Below are 27406 nucleotides of genomic sequence, written 5' to 3' on the forward strand. Positions count from 1 at the left end.
TGGTACGGACGGCCTACCTGAGGTAGTGGGCGGGGCTTGGGCGCGTCCCGCGAGGCTAGAGCTCGGGTGGTGGGGGCCTGGTTGCCGCTTCCCCCGGGAAATGTCGAGTCGGCTCTGGACGCTCCCCCTGTCGCACCAGACCAGGGGGGTGGAGGTGTACCTTCGGGGACCTCCAGACGGCCCCTTGACTGGCCGGGCGTCCGCCAACCACCGAAGTACTCTATTGTTCCCGTGCCCTCTCCGGGGAGCCTCCTCCAGCCCGGCTGTGGTTCCCAAATTCGTGGTTTTGGCCTCAGGCCGCGGCGAGGTTAGTCGGTGCCTGGAAAACTGAAAGGAACAGGCAAGATACGCGATCGTGCACTCGGAGCAGCATTTACCGACTGCTCACGGTGGATCAGGTGCTGTGGGGCGTGTAATTAGTAGCCCATCACGTGGATTGCGTAAAGCTCTTTCACATCCCTGTCTCCTTTACTCCTCAGAGGTCAGGTGAGGAAGATCGCTCCGTGATAACTCACAGCTGGACGGCTCTCCTCTGCGTTAAGAAGTATCTTTACATACAATCTCCAAAGCAATACCTGCCTCGTGAGGGGGCCTCATGAATGAGATTATGCTTGTAAAGTTTAGGCCTTCCGTGTCCGGTTTAAAATTACATAACCATGTCAAGCAGATAGGGAAATTATCCTCATTTACAGATAGTGAAGCTGGGAGCGGGATTCAGACTCAGCTCTGACTCCAGTCTGGACCATTTTACCACAGGTTGTCCCTTAAACAGTAAGAAGGGAACACGCTCCTTCCACAGGCTTACAGTCTAATGTGGTAGACTGATTTGGGCTGCAATTCTCAGTAAAAAACAACCACAACGAACCACACTTTTTTTTTTTTTTTTAATTGTGAGAAGGCTGTAAGAAACTTCCCTCCAACAAATAATGGGAAAGAAATGTCCTTTTTCTTTTTGGTAGGGTGGATGTGAAATGGTTAGAGCCCTCTAATCACTAATAAACATGCCTACACATCCAGGAAATGAGACGAGGGAATCGCTACCCTGGAGAAGCCTAGAAGCAACTACACTCCTTGAGGCTGTGGCTACCAACTCTTGTCCACTCACCCTACTCCTAGCTTTCCATCTCTTCCTCCCCTTCCCCCCACTTCCAGGCAGACCTTACACACCCTAGAAGAATGTCCCTTAGGAATTTGTTTAGTTCCACAGCATTGTTCTGCTTTATCTTCTCATCAAAGGAGGAATTTCTAGAATTGGCAGCTCTTTCACAAGATTAAAAGGGGAGGGGAAAACGATTTATCTCAGCTGGTTTCCTAGCTTCTGCCCCAGAACTGAATGTGCCTTCTGAAAAGAAGGAAGAGGCCTTGAGAGAACACCGTGTCTTGAGGGAATATTAACTGCTTGACTTTTTTTTTTTAATATTATATTTTTTTCTTGTGAGAAATATTTTTCTCTGGGTCCTATCAGTACAGGGCCCTTAGGAAGTGAATTTCTTGTTGTAATTCCAACTTCCATTATTTTATTGTGCCTCTAAATGGCCAGTACTTAGTAGCCTGTGATCAACCAGAAGGGTCCCAATAAGAAGAGAAAGGGAGTCTGATGGTTCTCCAGATTCCAAAAAAAATCATTCACCAATTGCCAGGTGTCAAGAATCTAGACTAGTAAGCATCCCTTAGCAATTCATCTCTCTGGCACCAGGTGTATGAAGATGGATGTGTCAGCAGGAGAAACACAGATTTCTAGAACAGACTGGTGCTGCTGTAATTTGGAACCAAAAAGAACATAGCTGGCAGCCATTTTTCTCTCTCCTACTAGCTTCAATATTAAGATTTTTCGAAGTAGAGAAAAGAATTGAGGAGGAGGCATTATATTTTTAAGTGTTCCAATCCTAACCTCCCACAGAGAACTTAACAGCACCACAAATATTCCCAAACTTCTTCTAGAACCATATGATAAATGGGCAACCTTGTTTTACTACAGGTAGATATATCAAAAAAAAAAAAAGAAAGAAAAGAAAAAAGTGGCTGGTATTTACTGAGCATTTGCCAAGATCAGGCCCTCCTTTTAGTGCTTTACAAGTCATCGAGTTCCTTTAACAACCTTAAATAGTGATGCCATTATTATATCCTCATTTTGTAGCTGAGAAATTTGAAGAACCGAGAGGATAAGGGATTTGCTTGTAGTTGCACAGATACTAAATGGTACAACTGGGATCCAAAGGCAGGTCTAACTGTAAGTAAGGCTCATGCTGTTTTGCCTTCACACTGGCCCCTGAAAGGCCATGGAGATTTTAACAGCAATAACATAGCTACCGAAGGCCATTTATTGGGAAACCTATTCTTCACTTTCCTTTCCCAATGCTGAACCCCAACCCGCTGGGTCGTATACCACACAACTTAAAACTTATTGTTTCTGCTCTTAGAGATCATTACCTAAGGCAGATAACAACACCGTCATAGAGAAATGACATTAAGAACATTAAATGTGTAATAGCCAAACTACAGAAAGTGCCCAAATGTCCATCAACTGATGAATGGATAAAGAAGATGTGATAGATAGATAGATACACACACACACACACACACACACATATATGTATATTTGTGTATATATATATATATATATATATACACACACACACACAATGGAATACTACTCAGCCAAAAGAAAGACTGATATCTTGCTATTTGTAATGATGTGGATAGAGCTAGAGCGTATAATGCTAAGTGAAATCAGTTAGAGAAAGACAAATACCGTATGATTCCACTCATAGGTGGAATTTAAAAAACAAAATGGATAAACATACAGGACGGGAAAAATGGGAAGGAAACAAATCATGAGAGACTCTTAATGATAGAGAACAAATAGGGTTGATGACGGAGGGAGGTGGGTGGGGATGGGCTAGATGGGTGATGGGTATTAAGGAGGGCACTTGTTATGATGAGTACTGGGTGCTCTATGTAAATAAAGAATCACTGAACTCTATACCTAAAACAAATATTGAACTGTATTGCCAACTAACTAGAATTTAAATTGTTAAAAAACCACATTAAATGTGCAGATAATGAAAGGATGTGAAGTTTGTAAAAGGAAAACGAAATGTCTTGTAATTCATTCGAGCTCCTGTTTTCACTATATCAGGCACTATCATCTGTGCTGGGACTACAGTAGTGAGCAAGACGAGGTGTCCCTGCTCTTATAGAGCTTAGACAGGGGAGACAGACTTAAACACCTAATTAATTAATCATTTATCTAAATTGTGGTAAGTGGCATGAAGGAAAACTACAGGGTTCTTTGCTTCAGAATGAAAGAAAACTACAGGGTTCTTTGCTTCAGAATGAAAGTCAGAAAGGCTTCTGCCTAAGTGCTGTTGAACTGAGATCTAAAGGATGAGGAAAAATTGAGTGAGGGTGAAGCAGAAAGCATCACAGGCAGAGCGACAGTGTGTGCAAAGACACCGAGGGAGGAAGAAGCATAGTTCAACTGAGGAACCGAGAGGCCAGTGTTGCTGTTGTACTGGGAACAAGAGGGAAGTGGCTTTAGATCTGGTGGTAAGGCAAGCCGATTATGCCGGGCCTGGGAGGTTGTATTAAGAATTTAGGTCTTTATCCTAAGAACAAGGAGAAGGAGTTTTAGCTTTCAAATGATCTGCGTTGCATTTTAAAAAGATTTCTTACAGCTAGATAGAGCATAGAGCATGTCAGAGTGAGGCTACAGAGGCCTTAGGCAGCCCAGTTTGGGGGTTATTGCAACAATCTAGGGAAGTGATGATAGTGGCTTGAACTTTGCATAGAACACAGTAGATATAGAGCTGAGCCAGGGCTTTTGTCCTTGAAGACAATCAAGCAGAGGAGAGACATTTAAAAACATGTATGGTTTAGTGAGCATTACTAGAGATATGTTTAAGTAACTTTGGAAGCTTGGAAGCTTGGGAAAGACGAGGGGAGGATGGAAGGTATTTAGTTATCTATTGCTGCATATCAAATTACCCCAAAACTCAGTAGCTTAAAGCAACAAAAATTAACTATCTCACAGTTTCTTTGGTCAGGAATCCAAGTGTGGCTTAGATGAGTAATTCTGCCTCAAAAGTTTCTCATGAAGTTATAGTCAAGCTATCTGCTGCCAGTCTCCCCTAAAGGCTTGAATGAAGAGGATCCACTTTCTTTTTCACTCACATGGTTGTGATCTCTTCAAACATGGCTCTCTCCACAGGGCTGCCTCACAACATGGCTGGCCCCAACATGAATGACCAAGAAAGGGTAAGAGGGAACAAGAGTGTGTGAGAGAAGGCATCCCTGAACAGAAGCTGCAGTCTCTGTAACCTAATCTCAGAAGTGAGGTCCCATCACTTCTGCCATACTCTGTTCATTAAAAGAGTCGATAAGTCCAGTCCATGCTCAAGAGGTGGGGAATACACAAAGACTTGAATTCTAAAAGGTGGGGGATCACTGGGAGCCATCCTAGAAGCTGGCTACCACGCAGGTTTCACAGAAAAGGTAGAACTTGAAGTAGTTATATTGGAGTTTTTCAGGAGCATCTCAGGAGGAAGGCATTCTAGGCAGAGAAAAGGGTATGTGAAAGATATAGAGGTATCTTCCTATAAATTTATTTCTGTGATTTCTACCGGTATACTTGCTTCTTTGTGAAAAAAAGAAATGTACAAGGATATTCATCGAAGCATGATCATATTAGTTTGCTAGGGCTGCCCTAACACAAAGTACCATAAACTGAGCAGCTTAAACAGTAAATGTATTGTCTCACTGTCCTGGAGGCTAGAAGTCTGAAATCAGTGTGTTGGCAGGATTAGTTCCTTCTGACAGGCACAAGAGAAGTATCAGAGAAGTATCTGTTCTGGGCCTGTTTACTTGGCTTGCAGATGGTTGCTTTCTCCCCGTGTCTTCTTATCACCTTCCTTCTTGAATGTCTCTGTCCAACTTTCCTCTTCTTGTAAGGATACCAGTCATATTGTATTAGGTCCCACCCTAAATGACCTCGTTTTAACTTGATTATAAGGAACCTATCTCCAAATAAGGTCACATTCTGAGATATTAAGGGTTAGGACTTCAATACTTGAATTTTAGGGGTAACACAATCCAACCCATAATAATTATATAGTAGAAAAACAGTAAAAGCAACCTGAATTTCCAACAATAGGGAATGGGTTAAACAGGTTGTGGTGTGTCATAAAATGGGGGACGGAATACTATGTAGGTGTTAAAAAGATGGACTGATAAGAGAAAAAATTCTAGTGTGGAATAATCTTCAATATTCTGTTAAAGGAAAAAGCCAAGTTATCAAATAATCTGTGAAATGCTAGTATTTATGTGGAAAAACAATAGTGTGTTGTAACAAAATGGGATACCTTGGGAAGGATGCCCAAGAAATTGATAGTGGTATCTATGTCTATGAAGAACTCCTGAGAGGCTGGAAGTCGCATATAGGAGGGAACCTTCCTTTTTACTGTAGACTCCTTCTGTATTTTGCTACCATGAGCATGTATTACTTTCAAATTAAAAAAGAGAAAAATATAAGAGCTTAGTAATATTGGCATGAAAATGGATGCTAATAATTTTGATTAGACACTGAATGACAAAAAAAAAAAGATAAGTTGGTTTGGAAGTAAGTATGTGGATCTGTGCAGATATAGAAGGTATGATGAAGGACGGGGGTTGTGATTATAGAACAGGTTATAAACCTGTTCTAAGGGGCGCCTGGGTGGCTCAGTGGGTTAAGCCGCTGCCTTCGGCTCAGGTCATGATCTCGGGGTCCTGGGATCGAGTCCCGCATCGGGCTCTCTCTGCTCAGCAGGGAGCCTGCTTCCTCCTCTCTCTCTCTCTCTGCCCACTTGTGATTTCTCTCTGTCAAATAAATAAATAAAATCTTAAAAAAAAAAAAAAAACCTGTTCTAAGATTGTGGTGGGGTATTTTAAGTTATCAATCCTTCAGGGATTTTCTAGTCCAGGATTTTCTAGCATAATCCTAATATTAGATTCAGTTGAGGTCAATAAAGATTAATTGCAATCAGCCAGAAGCTGGGCTGGGTACAAGAGAAACAAAGATGAATACAATATGATCTTGCCCTTGAAAAGCCTATGGTAGTAAACCCAAAACCAGAAAAGAAAAAACACAAAAGGTACACAAATAGAAAATGTAAACACACTGTGGTAAACATTATGGTAAAATTGCACACTGGTGCAAACAGAGGAGCATCGAGCCCCATTGGAGAAGAAGCAGTAGCTCTGAAGAATGAGTAGCCATTAGATAAGGGTAGGAAGGGCGCCTGGGTGGCTCAGTGGGTTAAGCCGCTGCCTTCAGCTCAGGTCATGATCTCAGGGTCCTGGGATCGAGTCCCGCATCGGGCTCTCTGCTCAGCAGGGAGCCTGCTTCCCTCTCTCTCTCTCTGCCTGCCTCTCCGTCTACTTGTGATTTCTCTCTGTCAAATAAATAAATAAAATCTTAAAAAAAAAAAAAAAAGATAAGGGTAGGAAATGATGCTTCAGACAGAGGGAAAACCATGAGGACTGGTACAGAGGACTCAGATGGCTCAGGATATTTGGGACTACATGGAATTTAAATATTTCCAATAAAGGCAACTATTTAAGTCAGTGGCTGAAAGATTTTTAAAATCTGTTAAGCTTTGTAAAAAATTTTTTAAAGATTTTATTTATTTATTTGACAGACAGAGATCACAAGTAGGCAGAGAAGCAGAGTGTGAGGAGGACGCAGGCTCCCTGATGAGCAGAGAGCCCAATGTGGGGCTCGATCCCAGGATCCTGGGATTATGACCTGAGCCCAAGGCAGAGGCTTTAACCCACTGAGCCACCCAGGCACCCCTTTAAATTTTTTCACATGGATATATTAACAGATTTTTTTTTAACCCATTGTCCCATATGATGGGTCCTGATTTTTAATTATGGTCATCTTCTGAAATCCTAACATCTAATTACTTACTCAGTTTAGCCCTCAATTATCTCCTATCTTAGAATGTTTTCAGATTGTTTTATAATTATAGCTTCCTTCCATCTATTGAGTTCTTACTGTTAAGCATTGTGTTCAGCATTACAGATACTGTTTTATTTAGTCCAAAGCCTGAACTTTTTATCACTACCATCCTCAACTTCTCCCAGACAAGATCATAAACTCCCTGAGGGTAGAAAGCAAAGTTTAAATGTTTTCCCTTCTCACAGTTTCCCTACCCAGTCTCTCTCCCACTTAACTCCCTGCATGTAAAACGTCCCTTGACCTTGTGTACCTCCAGCTTCTGCCTGATTTCTTTTTTCCCCACTATAACGAAGCTCAGAACTGTCTATATTTGCAGGCTTTTTCACCCCACTGGGCTCTCAGCCCCTCCATATACTGAAATATCTGCCGTCAAGTCACTGTTGACCTGCATCTTGCCAAAGGTCAACTCTCTGTCCTCATCCTTCTGGGCCACTCAGCAGTTTTTTGACATTAGTGATCACTCCCTCCTGGAATCACTTTGCTCTTCAGGCTTTCATGATGCTAGGTCTATTTTGTTTTCCTTCAAACTTCCTGCTGCAGCTCAGTCTCTTATCAGCTCCTTCCTCTTTATCAGACTTCCAAAGTTAGGTGTGTACCAAGACTTAGTCTTCAACTCTTTTTTCTTTATAATACTGTCTAACTATGTGATCTCATCAAGTCCCATGGTTTTATATACCATTCCTAGGCCAATGATTCTCAACTTTATATCTCTAGTCCCTGACTTCCTCCCTGAAGTCTAGACTTGTGTAATCATGTACTTGATATCTCCATTTGGATGTTGGACGGACAACTCAAAATTAAGAAACACAAATTTAAAATTCTTAATTATGGGATACCTGGGTAGCTCAGAATGTGTCAACTAGAAAAGTAAGAGTAAGTGTGGTTTGAAAGATGGGGCATAGGGACGCCTGGGTAGCTCAGTTGATTAAGTATCTGCCTTAGACTCAGGTTATGATCCCAGTGTTCTAGGATTGAGTCCCACATCTGGCTCCTTGCTCAGCAGGGAGCCTACTTCTCCCTCTGCCTGCCTCTGTTTCCCATATTTATACTCTCACTCTCTCTCTGGAAATAAATAAATAAAATCTTAAAACAAACAAAAACAAAACAAAAAACCCCCTCTCAATTATTACCTCACATCTGTTCCCTACTGCCCCATCCCATCATTGCCCCCATCCATCTCCGTAATTGGTACCATCAGCCCAGTTACATAGGCCAAAAGATTAGCAGTTAACCTTGATTCCTCTCATTTCCTCATATTTCAATCAGTAAATTCTACTTGTTCTACCTCCAAAATACACCCTACTGTCTAAGCTGACCCTTCTTGCCATCTCACCGCTGTAATCTGGTGCAACCTGCCATCTTAACAGGCCTTCCTTTATCCAATCTTGCACCATTAAATTTGTTTGGAGTGATTTTAAATGATAAATCAGATCTCCTTACTCCTAACTAAAACTGTTGTAGCTTTCCATTGCGCTGAGAATAAACCTTGCTTTTACTTACAGAGTCTTGCACGATCTGATCCTTATTTACCTCTCCTGAGTGGCTCTGTTACCTTGCTTATGTTTCAGCAACAGTCTTTCCATTCCTAAATAGATAAGAACAGGTAAGCTCAGTCCTGCTCTAATGACTTTACACTAACTATTCCCTTTGCCTGGTGTCCTTTAGGTTTGGCTGGCTTCTTTTTGTCATTCAGATCTCTGCTTAAATATCTGTCACCTGCTTAAGGGCACCTGGATGGCTCAGCTGGTTAAGCATTGTAGGTCGTGATCCCAGTCAGGGTCATGATCTCGGGGTTGTCAGATCAAGCCCTTATGGGGCTCTGTGCCCAGCAGGGAGTCTGCTTAAGATTCTCATCCTCTCCTTTTCCCTCTCACACTGCTCATGAGCACACGCTCTTTCTCTTTCACTCTCCCTCTAAAATAAAATAAATAAATAAAATCTTAAAAAAAAAAAAAGTCACCCACTTAGAACTTCCTTGACTGCCCAATCTAAAATAGCCATCTGGTCCTCATGTACATAACATCACTTTATTTTAATGTCCTGTGAAGCATCAATCACGTCCTGATACTTTAAAAAATCTATTTTAGTTCATGTTTGTCTTCTACACTAGATACACTCAATGACAGTGGGGACTTTGTCTTGTTCACCACAAATTCCTATATATTTAGAGCAGTGCCTGGCACAGAGCAGGAATTTAATAATTTATTGATTGAATGAATGAGTGAATTTACTTCTATTTATATTGACTATCTCCCCGTTCCAGTTAAAATGACAGTTAAGACACATGTCTTAAACGATTTGGAAGTGAATGTGAATTATGAAAGAAAATATTATTTAAATGAAAGTCCTGTTTTGGGGCGCCTGGGTGGCTCAGTGGGTTAAAGCCTCTGCCTTCGGCTCAGGTCATGATCCCAGGGTCCTGGGATCGAGCCCCGCATTGGGCTCTCTGCTCATCAGGGAGCCTGCTTCTTCCTCTCTCTCTGCCTGCCTCCCTGCCTACTTGTGATCTCTGTCTATCAAATAAATAAGTGAAATCTAAAAAAAAAAAAAAAAAAAAGGAATGGGACGCCTGGGTGGCTCAGTTGGTTAAGCCGCTGCCTTCGGCTCAGGTCATGATCCCAGCGTCCTGGGATCGAGTCCCACATCGGGCTCCTTGCTTGGCAGGGAGCCTGCCTCTCCCTCTGCCTCTGCCTGCCATTCTGTCTGCCTGTGCTTGCTCTTGCTTCTCTCTCTATGACAAATAAATAAAATAAATAAATAAATAAATAAAAATAAAAAATAAAAAAAAAAGGAAAAAAAAAGAAAGTCCTGTTTTGTAAACCAAGGGTCGAGAGCATTTATATGGCCACTGAAGCATTAAAGAAGATTCAGTTGAGAGTTACTATTATAAAACAAAATTAAGTTTATACTTTTCAAGGAAGAACTATCAACTGTTTCCTTCCTGTGCTTCAAAAAGGATATCAATTTTGTGCATCATAAAAGTTACATGTATAGGCAATGACTCACATGAGAAATAGCCAGCCTACTCTTCTCTCCTCCTCTCCCCTCCCTATAAATATCATAAAGAAACAGCTATGACAGGCACTTGAAAGAGCAGCTAACATTTTCTGAGCGCTCACTGTGTGGTAGACTCTGAGTCTAATGGATTAGTGTAACTCATTTGTTCTTCACAACAACCCTATGAGGAAGGAATAATTGTAATTCCCATTTTACAGATAGGAGCCACAGAGGAGTGAAAGAACTTGCCTGGGTCATACAATAAGTGGCAGAGCAGGGCAAGCTGACCCCAATGCCCAAGCTCTTAATCATCTACCATGCTCTCCTAGGAGATGTCATTTCAATGTGCATGAATTTTTGTCACCACTGTAGTCCTCTTTGAGACTATGGAGGAGGGTAAGGAAAAATACATGAGGGTGTGGAGGGAAGTGTCAAACCAAATTAACCCACAGGTTTTTCCTTTTTGAACCATGGACCCTTTGTCAGTCAGGTGAATTCTATAGACTTTTTTTTTCTTTTGGTATTTGAGAGAGAGAGAGAACATCCGCAGGAAAAAGGTCAGAGGAAGAAGCAGACTCCCCTTGGAGCTGGGAGCCCAATGCAGGACTCGATCCTGGGACTCCAGGATCATGACCTGAGCCCAAGGCAGTTGCTTACCAACTGAGCCACCCAGGCGCCCTGTCTATAGACTTTTTTGAATTAATGTTTTTACATGCAAAGTTAAAGTACACCTAGAAACTAGTTACACTGAAACATAGTTCTCAAAATATTAAGTCAGCATTTGCTGTAATAATATACATGCTTCCTTATTAAGGTACTAAGTAAGATCTAATACCAGGTTTAGTGACTATCATAATTTCATAGAAGTATGAGCATAAATGATATTTCAAGATATTTTTAACTGCTATAATGTGACGTAGAAATATTTCTTGGGATATTTATTGGTGACAAAGTCACAGATACTGCTAATATTGCTGTGACTTGTTGCTTATATTAGTAATGGAAGGAATTGATAAATGTCTATTAGAGGTTAATAAAAATAAACATGTTATTTTTTTTCTTAAGTTTTTATTTAAATTCTAGTTAGTTAACATACAGTGTAACATTAGTTTCAGATATACAATATAGTGATTCCACATTTCCATACAACACCAGGGGGCTCATCTCAACAAGTGCACACTTTAATCCCCATCACCTATTTAATCCATTCTCCCCACCTCCCCCTGCACCCCCCCCCCACCCCTGGAACCATCAGTTTGTTCTCTATAGTTAAGAGTCTGTTTCTTGGTTTATCTCTCTTGTTTTTCCCTTTGCTCACTTGTTTTGTTTCTTAAATTCGACATATTAGTGATATTAAATGGTGTATGTCTTTCTCTGGCTGACTTATTTTGCTTAGCATAATACTCTCTAGCTCCAAAGTTTATAGCAGCATCATCTACAGTAGCATAATTATGGAAACAGCCCAAGCATTCATCAATTGGTGAATGGATAAAGAAGATGTGGCATGTATATATATATATGTATGTGAATATATATGTGTGTATACACACACACACACGGCTGAATATTATTAAACCATAAAAAAGAATGAAATCTTGCCATTTGCAATGACATGGATAGAGCTAGACAGCATTATGCTAAGAGATTATAGTTTTTACTTCATTTTTTAATTTTCTAAAAAAGATTTTATTTATTTTAGAGAGAAAGAGTGTGTGTGCATGAGTTGGGGGAGGGGCAGAGGGAGAAGGAGAGGAAGATTCTCTAGCATATTCTGCTTTGAGCACAGAGCCTGCTGAGATCATGACCTGAGCTGAAATCAAGAGTCTGACACTCAGGTGACTGAGTCACCCAAGTGTCCCAGGAATCATAATTTTTAAACATAAAACTGGTCAGAGTCCCAATTGGGAAGTAGATGCCACCCTCAAAGCATTCTTATAACTGAGACTGCAATTCCTAGAGGTTTTTCTCTAGAGCAAAGAGAAAAATTCCAAAACAGCACAGTTTCAACAAAAACAGCCTGGATCCAGAAGGAACCAGACCAAAGGCCAGCACAGTTTCAGTAGGAGCAGCCTGGTTATGAAGGAATCAGACCAAAGGGTAGTACAGTTTAAAAAGGAAGGGTCTGGTTCCCAATAAAAAGTGAAGAAGGCCAGTGCAGTTCCAACGGCAACAGTCAGATTGGGTAAAGGAGTCAGAACAAATGCCAGATGAATAATCTTAGGGAAAAAAATAAAAATAAATAAAAGCCTTAAGACAGATTCCAAATAAAACCTGGAGAGCTCAAACACAAAAAGAGTGGCTCTTGAAAGCCTGAAGAGTCATCCTCAAACTCCAAGGTTGGTGAGAAACCAGTGAGCCTAATTAGCTCTGTGGGTACTGGCACCTGTTTGCTCACCAGCTTCTGGGCTGTTGGGGTTCTTCTCTGAATTGCTTTTGATCACCAAGTAATGGCAACCTTAAAAATAAAACTGCGTTCTTCTATAATTAAAAAACCTTTTCAGGAACAGCAGGAATTTGAAATCTAGGTAAGCAAGCTACAGCACAGCCGTAGGCATATGTCTGGAGAGCAAAGGAGAGGACTGCTCTTTTATAGAGGAAATAGGGGGAGTTGAGAGGGCTGTCATAAACAATAGGTCTGCTGGTGTAAAGTGGAAGTTCTAAATATAGTGGCTTTTCATTGTCTGGGTTATGACCATCTCTCATTGGCTGGGCTATTCTGCTTGGCTGTTTGCCCTTCTGCTGCGGTATTAAAGTAATATCCATGTGCAAGGCGAGTCTTCCTGGTAAGTCTGAAACCACAGGCAGGTTTCCTTGGATTGGTTCCAAGGTTTGGAGTCTTCAGAGCTCACTGGGGCCTCAGGTGGGGATTGGAGGTGGTAGGAAGACAAGGCAGGATGTGTGGTAATATACAGAGTGCACACGAGCCAACCTTTCCCAACCTATAGGCAGGTTCCCTGGGATCCGTTCAGTATAAGAGCACTCAGTGTTCTTCAGGGTCAAAGGTGGAGACAGAGGGCGGGTAGAGGGTGGGCGGACACTGCTGCCAACTGTGCAGGGCAGAGACCAAAATGTTAGCCTGCATGAGGGTTGTGCTCCCGTGGGTGCAAAGGTACCACCAAGGCCACAACCACACCATGCCACGTGTGAGCCCTGATGGGCCAGGCACAGGAGGGTCTTTGCTAGCTGCCGTGGGCTGTGATGTAACCCCACCAACCCCAAGATGTAATTTTTTTTTCCCCATCCAAGGCCATCATAGGCTTTCTGAGTTCTGTCCATGGATTTCTTGGGGGTTATTTAGTGGGAGAGGTCTATGGACCTCAGGTTAAGAATCACTATCAAACAAAGTTAGGAGCAGTTTCTCGGTATAGTGTGGTAACCCAGTGTATGGACAAGAAGTGGGTAAAGAAGAGGCTAGGCAACTGACCAGGAATTTCTGGATTCAGCAGTGTGGCCTCATCACTAACTTCCATAGCCTGTTGATTAATAATGCAAAATTTAATGAATTAAAACTTGGTCTGTGATATCTGAGAATAATTTTTTTAAGATTAAAAAAAATTTTCTTAAAGATTTTATTTATTTATTTGACAGGCAGAGATCACAAGTAGGCAGAGAGGAAGGCAGAAAGAGAGCGGAGGAAGCAGTCTTCCTGCTGAGCAGAGAGCCTGATGCTGGGCTTGATCCCAGGACCCTGAGATCATGACCTGAGCTGAAGGCAGAGGCTTAACCCACTGAGCCATCCAGGTGCCCCTAAAGATTTTTTTTATCTGAGAGAGAGAGAGAGAGACAGGAAGGGCAGGGCCATATAGAGGGAGAGGGAGAACAGGCTCCCTACTGAACAGAGAGCCTGGGATCACGACCCTAGTAGAAGGCAGACACTTAACTGCAAACATTTAACTGGAGCCACCCAGGCACTCCTAAGAATAATTTTTTAAACGTGTTTCTAACATTTCCTGAAATGTAGTTAGTATCTGAATTTTAAAAATTAAAGCAAATTTGGGAAAAAATCAAATACAAATGGATAGCAGTCTATTTTTGCCATCTTGAGGATCTATAGCTTTGGTACAAATGAGTGCCTTGGGTTGGTCAGCACACTGTGATGGCAAGCCTTCCTCATTCTGCCACTCCCTACTCCACAGGAGCTTCAAAAGTGATTAGCAAACGTCAATGTGGAGATCAGAGAACAACAATTCAGAGTATGTGTGCGACAACCCAAGGTGACCAGAAATATATTGAAGTCCAGTGGTGATGAGGGCACAGATCAGCACAATGCGGATAGTAACATAAATGTGATGTCATTTACTACTAGAATTTGAATAGTCAGAAGAAATTTGAATTATGTTGAAACTATATCTTCCTATTACTAGGAAGCTTTGTAATAATAACAGTTTCTAACATGATTATTGACTATGTGTCAAGCACAGTTTGAAGCACTTCATATGCACTAACATGTTTAATTATTAGAGCAAACTTAGGAGCTAAGTACTATCATCTTCATTTTATATTTGAGGAGATTGAGATATGGAGATGTAGAAGTATATTCTTGAGTCTACTTAAATGCTATATTGACTATATCCTAACTGCTCTAAACTTTGAAATCTTGGTGTTTACACAATAAACAGTTTTTTCTCTCCCACACAAGCCCACTAAGAGTGGGGTGATGAGGGACCTAGAATGATGAAAAGATCTACCATCTTCAGTACATCACATCTGAGGTCACTCTGAGGTTTCTTGCACCACACTAAAGGTAAAATACATCCAATCCCACTGGCCAGAACTCACTTGCTCACACCTGACTGCATGGGAGCCTGGGAAACGTAGCTGAACTGTGGGCCCAGAGGGAAAGGAAACTGGCTTAGTAACCAGCTAGACAGTCTCTGTCATGCCACCAATCAGGTGAATCTCTTGGTTCAAGCAGAAAGCTTCCCGTATACTTTCAAAATACACTCCTTGGGCACCTGGGTGGCTCAGTTGGTTAAGTGGATGCCTTAGGCTAAGTTCATGATCCTAGAGTCCTGGGATCTAGCCCTGTATCGGGCTCCTTGCTCAGCTGGGAGCCTACTTCTCCCTGCCTGGGCTTGCTCTCTCCCTCTTTCTCTCTTATTTATTTAAAATTTTAATTTATTTAGCAGAGAGAGACACGGCAAGAGAGGAAACACAAGCAGGGGGAGTGGGAGAGGGTGAAGCAGGCTTCCCACTGAGCAGGGAGCCTGATGCAAAACTCTACGTGAGGACCCTGGGATCATGACCTGAGCCGACTAAGCCACCCAAGCGCCCCTGAACTAAAACCACTTTTAGATGAGCTTAGTGCATGGCTTTTTCTTAAGGGAAAGGTAATTATCTGCCTCTATACTGAGGGTATGGTGTTACTACCACTCAGCAGGCTCTGAATCTTTCTATATCATTAGGCTTGAGATCAACTCCTCTTACATCCAAATATTGTGTTTGGTAGCTGCCCTGCAACACTTAACTGATTTATTGCCCAAAAAATTTGTACAGCATATAAACTGTGCAGTCATCTGGAAAGTTAATTTCTTTTTTTTTTTAAATATTTTATTTATTTGACAGAGAGAGAGAGAGAGAGAGATCACAAGTAGTCAGAGAGGCGGGCAGCGGTGGGGGTGGAAAGCAGGCTCCTGCTGACCAGAGAGCCCGACGCGGGGCTTGATCCCAAGGACCCGGAGATCATGACCTGAGCCAAAGGCAGAGGCTTTAACCCACTGAGCTATCCAGGCGCCCCTGGAAAGTTAATTTCTTATCTTAGTAAGTAAGGTGTTCTTTTAACTAATAGATGCTAGAATGATCTTGGCCACACATGTGTGAAAAAACTTTAGGAACTGAGTCATTATCTGTGTTTAAGTGGGTCCAGATCTTTTTCTTGAGTCTTAGACCCACTTTCAAATGGCAGTAGGATGGCTTTCTTTTCACGCTATCACACTGTTAGGCTTCTATGGAATGTCAGTCCTACCTTCAGCTCTATTGATTGTTGAAACAATATTAATTAGCAGCAAAGATCATTTCCATTCTAGTTTCTTGTCAGAGAACTAACTTCAAATTCCACTACAGGGGTGCCTGGGTGGCTCAGTGGGTTAAGCCTCTGCCTTCACTCAGGTCATGATCTCAGGGTCTTGGGATCGAGTCCCACATCGGGCTCTCTGCTCAGCAGGGAGCCTGCTTCCTCCTCTCTCTCTGTCTGCCTCTCTGCCTACTTGTGATCTCTCTCTGTCAAATAAATAAATAAAATCTTAAAAAAAAATTCCACTACACATTACTCATCAAAAGCTTAAGTGAAAGGAGTAATATTCATTGAGGATTACTTTTTTTTTAAGATTTTATTTATTTATTTATTTATTTATTTATTTGACAGATAGATCACAAGTAGGCTGAGAGGCAGGCAGAGAGAGAGGGGGAAGTAGGCTCCCTGCCTGGTGGAAAGCCTGATGGGCGGCCCAATCCCAGGACCCTGGGATCATGACCTGAGCCAAAGGCAGAGGCTTTAACCCACTGAGCCACCCAGGTGCCCCTCACTGAGGATTACTTAAAGGATAAATAAATAATCCATCCACTTCTCTAGACATTCTAAATGTTATCCTTGATTTATAGCAGCTAGAATAAGCTGTATAGCTGGACTGCCTCTGGTTCCTTGTAGAATTGCTTTTACTGAGTTGCACTTTGGTTTTATACACTGAAGTTAGTTATCAACAATGACCCCAGAAATCTTGCGGTTGTATTTATTGTAGGGACATTGTTGAGGACTTTGACCATTATGTCATAAGGTGACTCATAATGAAGGAACGTTTTTCTCAGAGCTTAATAGAAGGAAGCTACATATTTTCTTTAAATAACTACATTTTTTATTACAGCGACATTGAATTTCACAATAGTTCACATTTTCCTATTGCTTTGTTCCTGGAATCTCAGAATCAGAGATTCAGCCTGGATCTAGATGTTGTTTAGAACTATATAACATGCATTTTTTGTATGTCAATCCTAACAGTTGACTTTAGGATATTTTCCTTCTCCTGTTTGCCTTTAGCTTCTTACCTCCACCCCAGTCATTTAACTCATTTATTTCCCGTTATAGTTCTATAAGTTTCTTTTGATCCTTTTGGGAACATGTAAACTATTTACATGTTTGAGAATATATTTGCATGAGTATGTCTATATATAAAATAATGCTCAAGTATTTGGAATAGCACACAAAAGATGCTGAGCTAGATTTTTGCCTAAATACTATTATTGAATATTTTTCATAAAAATAAGTTTTGCATTGGTATTTGTTTGTTTCTTTCCCTACACTCCACTGTTTCTAACATTTGTCCTCCAAACTATGCCACAAACCCCTCCCATCCTTGCTTTTTCTTAAGCTCATTGCCAAATCTTCCTCCAAGGCCACAGAACTTGCTGCTCTCTCAACACGGAATGTTCCTCTGTGATGGGCTCCTTCTTCATGTCTCCTTGGAGGGGCTTATTAATCTCCATTCTCTCTAAAGCTGATGTTTGTCCCCTATCTGCCTCATCTCATTCTCCTTCATAGTGCCCTGTGTTTTTCTTCATAGCATCCCCTTGTCTTCATTTTATTAATTCACTTTCTATCTGTCTGTCTCTTTCACTAGTGGGTGAACTGATGAGGGAAAGTACTGTGTTGTTTGCTTCATCTAGGTCTTAAGATGAATGAATGAATATAAATGGTCCAAGCCAAGAACTGTAGAAAATCTCTTCTGCCTCTTCTTTTTTTTTAATATTTTATTTATTAATTTGACAGAAATCACAAGTAGTTGGAGAGGCAGCCAGAGAGAGAGAGGTAGCTAGCCCTAAGCAGAAGCCAGCTTCAGGGGGTGGGAAAGGAAATAAGTGAACATTTGTTGAGGCCTTACTGCTTGTCAGATACCATTCGAAGCACCATACACAGCCTCCACGTTCCCTTAAGACCTGTAGATCCTCGAGGGGAGGAACACTGTAGTGCTCTTGGGTTTCCTGGGGCACTGAGTGTTGCTGTGCACATAGGAGACATTGATTATGATATCATTCAAGTGCTTCAATGATAATGAGATGCTAATAGCATTCTTATGCTCATTACCCAGGGGTATAGGTCTGTGAGTCATCAGGCTTACACAATTCACAGCACTCACTATAGCACATACCCTCCCCAGTGTCCCTAACCCAACCACCCCATCCCTCCCACATTCCAGCAATCCTCAGTTTATTTCCTGAGATTGAGTCTCTTATAGTTTGTCTCCCTCTCTGGTTTCATCTTGTTTATTTTTTATTAAAGTATAATTAACATACAGTGTTATATTAGCTTCAGGTGTACAATATAATGATTCAACAATTCTATATCTCACTCAGTGTCATCAAGATAAGTGTACTCTTAATCCCCTTTATCTATTTCACTCACTACCACCCCACACCCACCTCCCCTCTGGCAACTACCAGTTTGTTCCTACATTTAAAAGCCTGATTTTTTGTTTGTTTCTCTCTTTTCTTTGTTCATTTGTTTTGTTTCATAAATTTCACATGAGTGAAATCATTTGATATTTGTCTTTCTCTGACTTATTTCACTTAGCATTATACCATCTAGGTCTATCCATGTTATTGCAAATGGTGAGATTTCGTTCTTTTTTATAGCTGAGTAATATTTTATGATATATATATACCACATCTCTGTCTATATACCCTATCTTCTTTACCCATTTATCTGTCAATGGATGCTTGGGTTGCTTCCATATCTTGACTATTATAAATAATGCTGCAGTAAACTAGGAATACATGTATCTTTTTGAATGCGAGTTTTCATTTACTTTGGATAAATACCTGGTAGGGGAATTACTGGATCATATGGTGTTTCTATTTTTAATTTTTTGAGGGAGCCTCTATATTGTTTTCCACTATGGCTGCACCAGCTTGCATTCCCACTAGTAGTGTGTCAGGGTTCCTTTTTCTCCACATCCTCACCAACATTCACTATTTCTTAAGTTTTGATTTTAGCCATTGTGTAAAGCAATAGCTCACTGGTTTGCATTTGCATGTTCTTGATGATGAGTGATGTTGAGCATCTTTTCATGTGTCTGTTGACCATCCATCTTCTTTAGAAAAATGTCTATTCAGGTCTTCTGCCCATTTTTATTAACATATTTTTTATTTTTAGATTTTATTTATTTATTTATTTATTTATTTAAGAGAGAGAGAGACAGCGTGCACATAGGCAGGTGGAGGGGCAGAGGGAGATGGAGAAACAGACTCCTTGCTGAGCAGGGGTGATCGTAGAACCCTGAGTTCATGACCTGAGACAAAGGCAGATGCTTAATGGACTGAGCCACCCAGACATGTCCCTCTACCCATTTTTAAATCAAAACACTTGTTTTTTTGTGGTTGTGTGTGTGTGTATGTGTGTGTGTGTGTATGTGGTGTGTTCTCTTAGTTCTTTATATATTTTGGATATTAACCCCTTATCAGATATAACATTTGCAAGTATTATCTCCCATTCAATAGGTTACCTTTTTGTTTTGTTGATGGTTTCCTTTGGGGTACAAAGGCTTTTTATTTTGGTGTAGTCCCAGTAGTTTAATTTTGCTTTTGTTCCCTCGCCTGAGGAGACATATCTAGAAGATTTTTCTGTGCCTGATGTCAAAGAAATTACTGCCTATGTTTTCTTCTAGGAGTCTTATGGTTTCAGGTCTCATATTAAGTCTTTAATCCATTTTGAGTTTGTTTTTGTGTCTGGTGAAAGTGGTCCAGTTTCATTCACTTGCATATAGCTCTCTAGTTTTCCCAGCACTGTATGTTGAAGATACTGTCTTTTCCCCATTGTAAGTATTCTTGTCTCTTTTGTCTTAGATTAATTGACCATATAAGTGTGGGTTTATTTCTGGACACTCTATTCTGTTCCACTGATGGATGTATCTATTTTTGTGCCTATATCGTACTGCTTTGATTACATAAAGGAAATGATTTTTAAGCAGCATTTTACTTTAGATCAGCAGGGGGAGCCAGATCCATGTTGATTAAAAACAAACACCACCCCCGCCCCCAAACAAAAAAAAATCCCCTTAAAAATGCCTTCCAGTTTTCTTTTCTTTTCCTTTCCTTTCCTTTCTTTTCTTTTCTTTATCTGACAGACAGAGATCACAAGTAGGCAGAGAGGCAGGCAGAGAGAGAGAGAGGAGGAAACAGGCTTCCCGCAGAGCAGAGAGCCCTGGCCGATCCTAGCACCCTGGGATCATGACCTGAGTTGAAGGCAGAGGCTTTAACCCAATGAGCCACCCAGGTGCCCCACCTTCCAATTTTCAAAGTATTCTATTTCCACCTTCCTTCAGTGTCCCTGAACAGTTCTTTCTTTTCTCTCTGAGACCTTAGGGCATAAAAATAAAGTTGAAACATGTCACAAGAGAAAACTTTGACTTTCTTGAGTTCTTTTGAAGGCACAAAATGTCAGTATTCCATCACCTGTTTATCTAGTGTTGCTTCCCCTGCCTGCTGGTCTGGGGGTGGAGGGGAGACAGCCAGAACCAGACTAGTGATGGGGCAGCAAATAAGAGAGAGCAGTTACCTTCAGGGAGGAAGAGATCTTTGAACTGGATCTTAAAGGTTAGCGTTCCTCAGCCAATTGTGGTTGGAATCGGCACTCTAGACTCTGGGAATAATACCAGCAAATAACAGATGCAGGTTATTTGTAGAATTATTGATAGTAAAGGAGTATATTTGAGGGTAGGTAAGATAATTCTGGAAAAGCAATCTAAGTGGGTTTGATTTCAACGATGTTGGATAATAGCTAACAATAATAACTAATATTCATGTTAAACAGATGTCTAATATTCCACAAATACTTATGTAGCACATACTGTTCCAAATACAGCTGTAAGCACTTTCCAAGTATTAACTAATTTAATCTTCACACAGTCTGATTATTGTCACCATTTTCAAATGAACAACCTGAGGAAAAATGAGGTTGAATAACTTGCCCGAGGTCACACAACTTGAGAGAGGGAGAGCCAGTGTTTGAGCCCTAGCAGCCTGGCTCCGGTGTCTGCTTCTGATCTAAATAATGGATCCGCATTCTCTCCTTTAATTCTGAACAGCTGCTCTCTGAAGTCACTGTGCTATCATTATGCCCATTTGCTATTTGATATCATTATGCCCATTTGCTATTTGATATCATTATGCCCTTCTATACACAGACCAAAAAATATGTTATTTCCCCTTTCTATCATACAAACTTTGTATACCATACACACTGTTCTTCATTTGCTTTTATTTATTTATTTTTTAAATTTTATTTATTTGTTAGAGAGAGAAAGAGAGAGAGCGCGAGCACAGTCAGAGTGGTAGGCAGAGGCAGAGGGAGAAGCAGGCAAGGAGCCCGATGTGGGACTTGATCCCAGGACGCTGGGATCACCACCCGAACCAAAGGCAGCCGCCCAACCAACTGAGCCAACCAGGTGTCCCTTCATTTGCTTTTTTTTTTTTTTTTAAAGATTTTATTTATTTATTTGACAGAGAGAGATCACAAGTAGGCAGAGAGGCAGGCAGAGAGAGGAGGAAGCAGGCTCCCTGCTGAGCAGAGAGCCCGATGCGGGACTCGATCCCAGGACCCTGAGATCATGACCTGAGCTGAAGGCAGCGGCTTAACCCACTGAGCCACCCAGGCGCCCCCCTTCATTTGCTTTTAAAACCTAATGATGGGGCACCTGGCTGGCTCAGTCGGTTAAGCATCTGACTCTTGATTTCAGCTCAGGTCATGACCTCAGAGTCAGGACTGAACCCCTGTTGAGCTCTGCGAGGGGCTCCGTGATCAATGGGGAGTCTGTTTCTCTCACTCACCCTCACCCTCTGCCCCTCCCCCTATTGTCTCTCTCTCTCTCTCTCAAAAATAAATAAATAAATAAATAAATAAATAACTCTATAAAACCTAATGATATATCTTTGGAAAGGTTGCACAGTATTTCTGTGTATGGATGTACTATATTTTGTTTAACCAGTCCATTACTATTAGGTGGTTAACAGTCTTTTGCCATTATAAACAATGAATGGCAATAAATAAAGGCTTTTATGTATATGTCATTTCCCACAGGTGTGAGCTTATCTGCAAGAAAGATTCCAAGAATGTTTTTGATGTTAAAAAATACCTGAATTTATAACTTTGATACAAGTTTTCAAATTGCTTTCTGTTGAGGAAGTATGGATACAAATACCCTCTTGCACTATGAGTGTCTGTGTTTTCCCATTTCTTCACCAACAGAGGGTGTTAAGTGAAAAATTGTTATCTCTGTGCAGGTTTAATTTCACTTCCCTCGTTATAAGTCAGGAATCATTTAACATTTCTTTCTTTGTGGACTGTTTGATTACAACCTTTGTCTATTTTTCTGTTGGGTTGTTGAGCTTTATATATACTCATATGCCAGCTCCTGGCCAAAAACCTATGTGTGATTTTCCAGGCCCAACTGTAGGCAATGGCAAAGGCTTTAACTGGGCAGTCCTCACAGGGGACAGCTGCCCCCACTAGATTAGATGCACAGGCGGTGCCCGGCAGTCTCTGAAGGAGTTTTCACTCGGGCCTCCCTGGCCAGCTGTGCTCGTAAAATTATCTACCTGTCTAGACCAGGAGGCTTCATTTGGAAGTCTCTTTATTTAGGACTTTCCTCAGAGGTCTCTGTTGAGGCCTCCTTATTGGTGGGAGAGAAGGGAGTGAGAAATCTTGAGGACACTTTTGTCCTCTCTGAATCTCCTCTCTGAATCAGTACTCAATAATTTTCCACTCTTGACTCAGTACTTTTCCACTCCTAGCCCTTCTTTAAACCCCATCCACATTGTGCTGATCCCCCTGTTCCACGGGAGAAAATGCGACAGGAGGGAGTCACAACTTCTTCTGCTTTCAGCCTCTTGCTTATACTGTCCCAGTAAGTCATTAAAGACTTGAGTGCTAGTCATTTTTCCTTGCCTTTTTAATCAAGTAGCTTTCTCGATCAGCTGAGCCCTTGAGTATATAAAAATATATCCACACATACACACAAGATCAAGATAGACAATGAGAAGACAAAGCTGAGTTAGGATGACCAGTCTCAGCATTAAGGGGGTTTCTAGGAAATGGGACTTAAACTAGTAATACTGAGCTTCTAGAGTTCTTTCTTGTTTTTTTTTTTTTTTTTTTAATTTTATTTACTTATTTGACAGAGATCATAAGTAGGCAGAGCAGCCGGCAAAGAGAGGAAGGGAAGCAGGCTCCCTGCTGAGCAGAGAGCCCGATACAGGGCTTGATTCCAGGACCCTGGGATCATGACCTGAGCTGAAGGCAGAGACTTTAACCCACTGAGCCACCCAGGCACCCCACTTTCTTGGTTTTACTACTTATTTTATTTTATTTATTTATTTGAGAGAAGGACAAGCAGGGGGAGCAGCAGTCAGAGGGAGAGGGAGAAGCAGGCTCTCTGCTGAGCATGGAGCCAACGTGGGGCTCAATCCCAGGAACTTGGGGTCATGACCAGAGCTGAAGGCTGATGTTTAACCCAACCGAGACACCCAGGCACCCTGACTTTCTTGGTTTTAAAACTGAATTACAACCAGAGAACACCTTCAGTGCTGGGTAAACTGAAACAATTAGTCACTCTATGTGACTTATAGTGAACACACCAACCTCTGACCTCTGCAATCCACTGGGAATGTGGAAAGGACACTCAGAAAACTTTAAGGCAGGAATAAAAAAAACCATGAGAACAATGGGGCATGGGAGCTCCAGAGGAACTGGGAGGGGGGATTGCAAAGAAAAGTTCTCAAAGCAGAATGTATCAACTAGAAAGGTAAGAGTAAGTGTGGTTTGAAAGATGGGCATAGGGACACCTGGGTGGCTCAGTTGGTTAAGTGTCTGCCTTTGACTCAGGTCATGATCCCAGGGTCCTGGGATGGAGTCACGCATGGGCTCCCTGCTCAGTGGGAAACCTGCTTCTCCTTCTGCCTGCTACTCCCCTTGCTTGTGCTCTCTCTCTCTCTTTCTGGCAAATAAATAAATAAAATCTCAAAAAAAAAAAAAAAAAAAGAAAGGAAGATGGGGTATACTTAGCTATATATTCTTTAATATTAGACAAGTCCATTTTATATTGACATAGGAATTCAGGATGGTTACTTCATAAAGTAACTGACTTACAGTTTAACATCTAATGAAAACCCATCATGGTGGGCAGCTTAATGGAGGTAATGTATGTACAACAGGCATGGTGTCTGGTACCCCATGGGCACTCAGACCCTACTCTTCCTGACTTAATTTCTTTCTGCTCCTGAGATTAGCTCTTGAGTTAAAAAATAGTTTCATTTCTCCAGCACAGTGCCTGGCACATAATCAATGCTCAGTTATCATTTGTTGAATGAATATTGAATATACACTTCAATTATTTTCGCGTTGATTTTAGCTTGATGCCAAGCCAGTTTCTAGGGTTTATTGTCACGGTCCAGTTTGCACTTAAGGACAACCAGAACTTCCTCCTTTTATACTCTGAATTTGGTCAGATGTTATAAGCTATATTCGTCACTTAATCTTTTTTTAAAAGATCTTATTTATTTATTTGAAAGAGAGAGACAGAGATAGTGAGAGAGACCATGAGCGGGAAGGAGAAGGAGCAGCAGACTTCTTTGAGCAGGGAGCCTGCTGCTGTGGGTCTGGATCCCAGGACCCTGGGATTATGACCTGAGCCAAAGGTAGATGCTTAACTGACTGAGTCACCCAGGCACCCCATTCATCACTTAATCTTCAAGGGAAAAATATATTAAATTCCCTTGGGCTATGTGATTTTATCATTTCCTGATATCGTAATATGCACAGTTACATTGCAGAGCTCAGCCAAAGCTAACAGGTTTCCTTTGCTATCTTAAAGGAGAGCATTTCCATGAAATCTTTCATAGGTTAAAACAGCACAAAGGAAGAAGCAATTACAGTTAATTTATATGGAGACATTTTTGAGCATTCCCAGACCCCTTAACCTCTCTTAAGCTTTTCTGATATATTAGGGTACATCTTGCTAATAGATACACAAAATAAATTGAGATAGAGGACAGACACTCACAGACACAGTTCAGAGCTATGGCAACTTGATATGGAGAATGCTAAGTGTACTTCCCAGAGAAGGAGCCTGGTGATGCCACTCTCACTATTGGGGGGTGTGCTGCCTCTGTAAGGGCTCACTGCAAAACAAATGCTGAACACTATTTTTGCTTTTCACCCTTTTTTCATAAAAGTAAAAATCCTCTTTGGATTTCTTTCAGTTAGTGAAACAGGTGCTAATGTAGATCTTTATTTAAAGTAAAGTGTCCTAATGTGAATTTTTGAAAAGCAGGGATACCTGTATTAAACTCTACATGAGAGTAGCAGTAGAGCATGGATTAAAATTATATGAGAGACTCTTAACTATAGGAAACAAACTGAGGGTTGCTGGAGGGGAAGTGAGTGGGGGGATGGGGTAACTGGGTGATGGGCATTAAGGAGAGCATGTGATGGGATGAGCACTGGGTGTTAACATGCAACTGATACATTATTGAACACTACATCTGAAACTAATGGTGTACTATAAGTTGGCTAATTGAATTTAAATTAAAAAAAATCACATGCAGTTTGAATTCCAACTACTTTGGTTAACTTAAGAAAACTTTCTAATTGTGAAATACACTTAATGTGAAATTTATCATCTTAATCATTTTAAGTGTATAGCTCAGTAGCATTAAGTACATTCAACATTACTTACATTAAGTGAGCTAACATTGTTATGCAAACAATCTCTAGAACTCTTTTTACCTGGCAAAACTGAAATTCTATGTCCATTCATCAACAGCTCCCAATCCTTCTGCCGTCTCCCATCCCCTGGCAACCACCCTTCTAATTTCTGTCTCCAGGAATTTGATCACTCTAGGTACTCTCTTAGAAGTTGAGTTATACAGTGTTTATCTTTTTGTGACTGGCTTATTTTACTTAGTATAATGTACTTAAGATTCATCTATATTGTAGTATATGTTAGAGTTTCTTTCCTTTTTTTTTTTTTTTCTTAGAATTTCTTTCCTTTTTAAGCAGAGTTTCCTATTGATGGACACTTGGGTTGCTTCCGCCATTGGCTATTGTGAATAATGCTACTATGAATATGAGTATACAAATTCCTTTGATACTGTGTTCTTCAGTTCTTTGGGCTACATATCCAGAAGTGGAATCACTGGATCGTAAGGTAATTCCACTTTAAATTTTTTTGAGGTATCACAATACTGTTTTCCTTAGAGGTGGGGCCATTTTACATTCCTACCAACAGTACACAAAGTTTCCAACTTCTCCTCATCAAAACTTGTTATTTTCTGGTCTTTTTTTTGTTTATTTTATAGTAGACATCATACTGCATTGTGATTTTGTGGTTGATTTCTTTTTTCTGTAAAGTTAGGTGTTTATTTGTTTTTTTTTTTTTTTTTTTTTTTTGTGTGTGTAGTTAATTAAAAAAAAAAAATCAAAGTAAAACTTTTTTAATAATGGCTGCATGAGGGGTGCCTGGGTGGCTCAGTGGGTTAAGCCACTGCCTTGGGCTCAGGTCATGATCTCAGAGTTCTGGGATTGAACCCTGCATCAGGCTCTTTGCTCCGAGGGAAGCCTGCTTCCCCCCACTCCCTCTGCCTGCCTCTCTGCCTACTTGTGATCTCTCTCTCTGTCAAATAAATAAATAAAATCTTAAAAAAAAAAAAAGAAAAGAAAATGGCTGCATGAGATTAAAAAGTCAAATAATGCATTTCTAAAAGGGTTACAAGGCCCTCATCCCCATCCCATCCCTCACTGCCCGCCAATCCTTCTCTCCAGAGAACAGATTTTTTTCAACTCTTTTTAGTTGTTCTTCTGGTCCTTGAGACCATAGTCCTAATTAATATGCTAGTATTGTTATTTTTTATTATTGTCTCAGTCGTTATAATTTTGTAGTCAGTGGCAGGCACAGATTTAGCATTGTTAAACCATTCTTTTCTTCCATGGTTCCCATTCTCCCAATATAATTATGTAAAGATATTTAGTTAATTCAATATGACTAAGTATAATTTACTACCAAGTGTATATTATACATATATCATGTTTCCTTCTATTTTTTGCCTTTTCCAGATTTAATTGCCTCTTATTAAATTTCCTCAATTTTCTATATATCTATTGCTAATTCTCCCCATATATCCAACATCTTCTTCTTATAGGCTTTTATAGTGTTCAGCATATCACATGATTCATGATCTCCATGTCTTCCTAGAGATGCTTCACCTGGAGAGCTGTCTTCACATACCTCCAGTCTAGATATGTTGTTTTCTAAGCCTGCTATATAGTTGTTGTCCAGGGACTTCCCTTCCAATGCCCTCTGGGAGTTGGAATTCCATTAACTTAAAAAAATTCTAAGCAAACCAAAATTTCACGTGAAAACATGC

General features: G+C 40.8%; 1 protein-coding gene and 2 long non-coding RNA genes across 4 annotated transcripts in view; 2 read left to right on the plus strand and 1 right to left on the minus strand.

Moving 5' to 3' along the window:
• The window catches only part of LOC309872724, a 639146-nt gene that overhangs the window by 521747 nt on the left and 89993 nt on the right, over positions 1–27406 (plus strand). The window lies entirely within an intron of this gene.
• The window catches only part of PIK3C2A (phosphatidylinositol-4-phosphate 3-kinase catalytic subunit type 2 alpha), a 168201-nt gene that overhangs the window by 104717 nt on the left and 36078 nt on the right, over positions 1–27406 (minus strand). Inside the window, exon 3 of one of the 2 annotated variants that reach the window (XM_082747220.1) lies at positions 18–327. The exons of the other annotated variant lie outside the window; for it this stretch is intronic. The gene's annotated coding sequence lies outside the window, so the exon portion shown is untranslated. The remainder of the gene's footprint in view (positions 1–17; positions 328–27406) is intronic. 2 annotated transcript variants of the gene reach the window in all.
• Positions 243–26434, plus strand: LOC309872723. Its single transcript, XR_014316086.1, has 2 exons — positions 243–307; positions 26043–26434. It is a non-coding gene; the product is annotated as an uncharacterized lncRNA (long non-coding RNA).

The sequence above is a fragment of the Mustela nivalis genome (assembly GCF_964662115.1).
Source record: "Mustela nivalis genome assembly, chromosome: 9".
Taxonomy (NCBI): Eukaryota; Metazoa; Chordata; class Mammalia; order Carnivora; family Mustelidae; genus Mustela; species Mustela nivalis.